Source organism: Tachyglossus aculeatus, chromosome 12 (assembly GCF_015852505.1).
Source record: "Tachyglossus aculeatus isolate mTacAcu1 chromosome 12, mTacAcu1.pri, whole genome shotgun sequence".
NCBI lineage: Eukaryota > Metazoa > Chordata > Mammalia > Monotremata > Tachyglossidae > Tachyglossus > Tachyglossus aculeatus.
The window spans coordinates 34,279,416-34,285,584 of NC_052077.1; positions in this window are offsets into that span (position 1 = coordinate 34,279,416).

Here is a 6,169-nt window from a genome sequence, read left to right on the forward strand (position 1 = left end):
CATGTTCCCTGCTCACAAAGAATTTACGGTCTAGAGAAGGAGAGAGACAGAGCTAACAAAGGATGGTCTTCAGAAGTCTCCTCACATCTGTACAGAACTGGGTTTGTTTCCTGCTTAATGCTTACTTGCGCCCACTGAGGGTGCAATAATATCTGTTGCTGCTTTGCTTATGCGCTTAGTACAGTGCTATGCGCTTAGTACAGTGCTCTGCACACAGTAAGCGCTCAATAAATACAATTGATTGCTCTGGTCTGGAATTAAAGTGACTGATGGGAAACCGTATCCCATTTCTTCCGAGATCTCCTGAGGTGTCAAAGGCTGATATTTTCATTTCAGAGGCAATATTTCATTCAATCGTATTTATTGAGCGCTTACTGTGTGCAGAGCACTGTACTAAGCGCTCGGGAAGTACAAGTTGGCAACATAGAGAGACGGTCCCTACCCAACAACTGGCTCACAGTCTAGGATAATAATAATAATAATAATGATAGCATTTATTAAGCACTTACTATGTGCACAGGACTCTTCTAAGCGCTGGGGAGGTTACAAGGTGATGAGGTTGTCCCACGGGGGGCTCACAGTCTTCATCCCCATTTTACAGATGAGGGAACTGAGGCCCAGAGAAGCAAAGTAACTTGCCCAAAGTCACACAACTGACAGGTGGTGGAGCCGGGATTTGAACCCATGATCTCCGACTCCAAAGCCCGGGCTCTTTCCACTGAGCCACGCTGCTTCTCCGACGACTTCTCCGCCTCCAGTAAATTGGAAAAAGTCTGTGTTTCACTAGAATGGCAGTGAGCAAATTATACAATGCATGGGGGGTTTGGTTTGGATATTGCCCACGGGGTCTTTGGGACACCCAATGGGAGGAAAAAAAAAATTAGAGACTGGAATTGGTCAGTGCCAAACAGACTGCCTCTCTGCTGAACGTCCATGGGACAATCACTCTGAGCGTGGTCAGAACGCGGAATATTTCATTTCTTCCTTCATCCTTACATAATAGCATGTTTAAATTCTGTTGCTTCCCCATACCTTTTTTTCTTAAGAAAAGAAAAAAAGGTATTTGTTAAGTACTTACTCCGTGCCAGGCACCATACTAAGCACTGGGTTAGATACAAGATTATCAGCTGGGACACAGTCCCTGGCCCACATGGGGCTCACAGTATTAAATCCCTCATTTTACAGATGAGGTAAATGAGGCACAGAGAAGTGAAGTGCCTCACTTCAGGTCACACAGCAGACAAATGTTGGAGCCTGGATTAGAATCCAGGTTCTTTGGACTCCCAGGCAAGGGCTTTATCCGCTAGGTCATATTGCTAATTTACTCTAGTGTTTGTCTCCCCAACTAGATCATAAGTTCTGGAGGGCAGGGATCATACCTACTAACTCTATTGAACTTTCCCAAGCACTTACTATTACTACTACTACTAATAATAATGATGGCATTTATTAAGCACTTACTACGTGCAAAGCACTGTTCTAAGCGCTGGGGAGATTACAAGGTGATCAGGTTGTTCCACGGGGGGCTCACAGTCGTAATCCCCATTTTCCAGATGGGGGAACTGAAGCACAGAGAATAATAATAATAATAATGATGGCATTTATTAAGCACTTACTATGTGCAAAGCACTGTTCTAAGCGCTGGGGAGATTACAAGGTGATCAGGTTGTCCCACGGGGGCTCACAGTCTTAATCCCGATTTTACAGATGAGGCAACTGAGGCCCAGAGAAGTGAAGTGACTTGCCCAAAGTCACACAGCCGACAATTGGCAGAGCCGGGATTTGAACCCATGACCTCTGACTCCAAAGCCCGGGCTCTTTCCACTGAGCCACGCTGCTTCTCACTACAGGGCTTTGATTAGAGCAGGTATTCAAGCACTCAGTACAGTGCTCTGCACACAGTAAGCGCTCAATAAATATGATTGATTGATTCAGTACATACTATTGATTGATCTAGTCTATCCAGAAATGAAATCAAATCACAATGTGTTTCTGGCTGGGTGTTGTCAGGTCCCCTCGGAAACACAAATGACACTGTTTCAAGTGGTCACAGCCTGGGGAATAGAGGAAAATGAATATGGGGGATTTCTCCACAGGTGAACTTAAGTAAATAATATACAAAGGATGTGTAAAAATCATGCACCAATTAAGATCCGCTACTTCTGAGACAACTTGGGTGCTTTCTACAAGAGTGCAGTCTCACAGTGGACGGAAACATTTTAAGAACAGAAGAATGAACCAGCGGTACGTTAATTAGCTGCTTGAAGAGCAGTTTCACAGAATCTGAGAATAAGGAACACAGTTGCCAAAGCAGGGCTTAACGGAAGCTACAATGGCTGAATTGTTCTGTTTCATGTGACTAGCTACAGAATCTGGGAAAACCTCTCCTAAAAGGCTTATTTTTACAAACACTGACTCTCCACCCCTTTTCTCCTCCTGCAACCAAACACACACAAGAAAATACCCCCAAAACAAGATATCTGATTTTCTTTTACTGAAGTACTCTTTTTTTTAAAAAAAAAAAAATGCCATTTGTTAAGGGCTTACTATGTGTCAAACACTGTTCTAAATGCTAGGATAGATAGAAGTTAATCAGATTGGACATAGTCCCTGTTCCACATGGGACTGTGAGCCAGTTGTTGGGTAGGGACCGTCTCTATATGTTGCCAACTTGTACTTCCCAAGCGCTTAGTACAGTGCTCTGCACACAGTAAGCGCTGCTCAATAAATATGATTGAATGAATGAATGAATGACAATCTAAGTAGAAGGGAGAACAGGTGATATATCCTCACTTTACAGTTGAGGAAATTGAGGCAGAGAGAAATTAAATGACTCGCCTAAGGTCACACAGCAAGTAAGTTCATTTATTCATTCGTATTTATGGAGCACTTACTGTGTGCAGAGCACTGTATTAAGCGCTTGGGAAGTACAAATTGGCAACATATAGAGACGGTCCCTACCCAACAACGGGCTCACAGTCTAGAAGGGGGAGACAGACAACAAAACAAAACACGTGGACAAGTGTCAAGTAGTTGGAACAACTAGAAAAAAAGTTGGCAGGAGCGGGAATTAGAACCCAGGTCCTCTGACTCCCAAGTCCGAGCTCTTTCCATTAGGCCATGTTGCTTCCCAAGTGGTTTCATTTCCTCTAAAGATTTCTGTCGAAAAGAATGGGCTGTGTAGCATCCAGCCTGTCTTAAACCTTCGGGTAAATATACCAGTTGCTACACCTTATATTGGAACCTGATTTTTTAATAAAGGATCTTATTTCAGGCTATTGCGAGCTGAATTAATCTCCACTATTGTCTTTTTCTTGTGATACTTGAGTCTCAATTCTTCCCTAACACTGAATGGTTGGTTTATACCCAAGTGAGCATTGCTGTCTTTGAAAGGGGTGGGGAGGGGGGTGGCGGGACGGGGACTGACTCAAGCCAAAAAAACTAACTCAAACACAGTACACTAAGAATGGCAAAAGTCGAATCCCACCCAAGGATGTGAAAGTGTTCTGAGGACTCAGAACAGAGCATTAGCAATCGTTTTAATATTTGTTAGATTCTTACTATGTACTGTATTAAGCATTAGGGTGGATATAAGCTACTCCAATATAAGATATAAGCTACCCTTATAAGATATAAGCTTATAGATATAAGGTTGGACACAGCCCATGTCCCACATAGGGCTCAAAGTTTTAATCCCCATTTTACAGAGGAGGCACAGAGAAGTGAAGCGACTTGCCCAACGTCACACAGCAAAGATGCAGGTAATTATCAGTGAGGCCAGTTCTCCCTGGACTTAAAGTTAGAAGTTGCAAGAGGAATATTATCATTTTCATTCAGTGAGGGAGCAGAGTTCAGGATGTACCAGTGGAAGTGGGGCATTCAGCACTGGGATGCATGAAGCGTGGGTGTGAAAGAATTAACATTCTTTCTGCTACACCTTACGCCAAGGAGCATTGGGATCCTGGTTAGTACTTCAACTGGGAATTTTCTTTTCCATTCAGGAGAATATTGGTAGAAAAAAAAAAAGACAATTTCGAATTACACTCCGTTCTGCCATAGTGCCTGTTTTCAATCCGCATTTTGGCTTCAGCATCTTTGGGGAATTGAGGAAGGTTCAATTCATTCATTCATTCAATTGTATTTATTGAGCGCTTACTGTGTGCAGAGCACTATACTAAGTGCTTAGCACTGTACAAAGGTTCATCCGTTTGGAACCACGGAATTGGAAGAAAGTTTGCGTGCGCATGTTTTGGGTCAGACGGGATAAGTACTACAGTGAGAGTTGATGTTTAACACGGGGATTTGCCAAGGCAGCCCTTGCATTATAGGAGAACCGGGTGTGTTTTCCCTCAAGTTTTAAAATAAGTGCCTCTCTAGCAACGTGTCATGGCAAAATTCATTCATTCATTCAATCGTATTTATTGAGCGCTTACTGTGTGCAGAGCACTGTACTAAGCACTTGGGAAGTACAAGTCGGCAACAAATAGAGACGGTCCCTACCCATCAACGGGCTCACAGTCTAGAAGGGGGAGATGATTTCAGTTAAACAGAAATATCATCATGCACCTAAATCTTTGTTACAATTATGCCCTTCCCTTATCGGGTAGCTGAACTCACTGAATTGTCTACAAGCAAGGGACAACAGATTTAACAGACAACAGATTTCCCCACAACACCTGTATATATGTTTGTACATATTTATTACTCTATTTATCTTACTTGTACATATCTATTCTATTTATTTTATTTTGTTAGTATGTTTGGTTTTGTTCTCTGTCTCCCCCTCCTAGACTGTGAGCCCACTGTTGGGTAGGGACTGTCTCCTTGTACTTCCCAAGCGCTTAGTACGGTGCTCTGCACACAGTAAGCGCTCAATAAATACGATTGATTTAAAACCAGCTGAATTTTATAGTACGATAAAATTAAATTCCAACTCACCCCCAAGCATAAAGTCCTCTCCACCCTCCGGCTCTTTCACCGGGGGCCAACTAGGCTTTGAAATCATGACACCGGGATCTGAGCACAAACAATGGCAAACAAGTCCACTGGCATGGGAAACTGGCAGGGGAAGAACATTCCCACAGATCCGGGCTTTCTCCCAGCTCGGAGCAGCCGGGCTCTCGGATTCCGCCGGACTGGGTTTTCCAGCTCGAGGCCCGAAGTCCCGCGGCTGGATGGCTGCGGGTTTTGTTCGGTTTTCCGGTTTTGAACCTCTTGGTGATTTTCCCAGTCCCAGATGCCGCGGCCTTCTCGTCTCGTTCTCTGCCCCGGGAGGCGTGAGAGCTCTCTCTGAGCTTCCCGGGCAAGGAGCTGAACAAGGAGTCTTTTCACCACATAGCAGCACGACTGGAATAAGGCAAGGAAACTGCCAAGCGGGACTTTGGGCCGTGACTCTCAGTCACCAGCCTTCCTGGAAATTTTGGAAAGGGGAATGGCTCAAGACTTACAGGCCCACTGAGGAGGAAGCCTGGCTTAGTCGCCGTGGGCAAGTAATGTGGGCAGAGACTGTGTCTGTTTGTTATATTGTACTCTCCCAAGCGCTTAGTACAGTGCTCTGCCCACAGTAAGTGCTCAATAAATACGACTGAATACTGTACGATCCCCAGTGCTTAATACAGAGCTCTGCACACAGTCAGCACTCAATAAATGCCACTGATTCATTCATTCCTGTAAGCCCGCTATTGGGTAGGGACCATCTCTATATGTTGCCAACTTGTACTTCCCAAGCGCTTAGTACAGCTCTGCACACAGTAAGTGCTCAATAAATACGATTGAATGAATGAATTCCCAGACTGAGCCCCCTCCTTCCCCTCCCCCTCTCCCCTGCCTTACCTCCTTCCCCTCCCCACAGCACCTGTATATATATATATGTACGTATTTATTACTCTATTTTATTTGTACATATTTATTCTATTTATTTTATTTTGTTAATATGTTTTGTTTTGTTGTCCATCTCTCCCTTCTAGACTGTGAGCCCGCTGTTGGGCAGGGACCGTCTCTATATGTTGCCAACTTGGACTTCCCAAGCGCTGAGTACAGTGCTCTGCACACAGTAAGAGCTCAATAAATACGATTGAATGAATGAATGAATAAATACGATTGAATGAATGAATGAATAATATGACTGAATGAATGAATACGATTGAATGAATGAATAAATATGATTGAA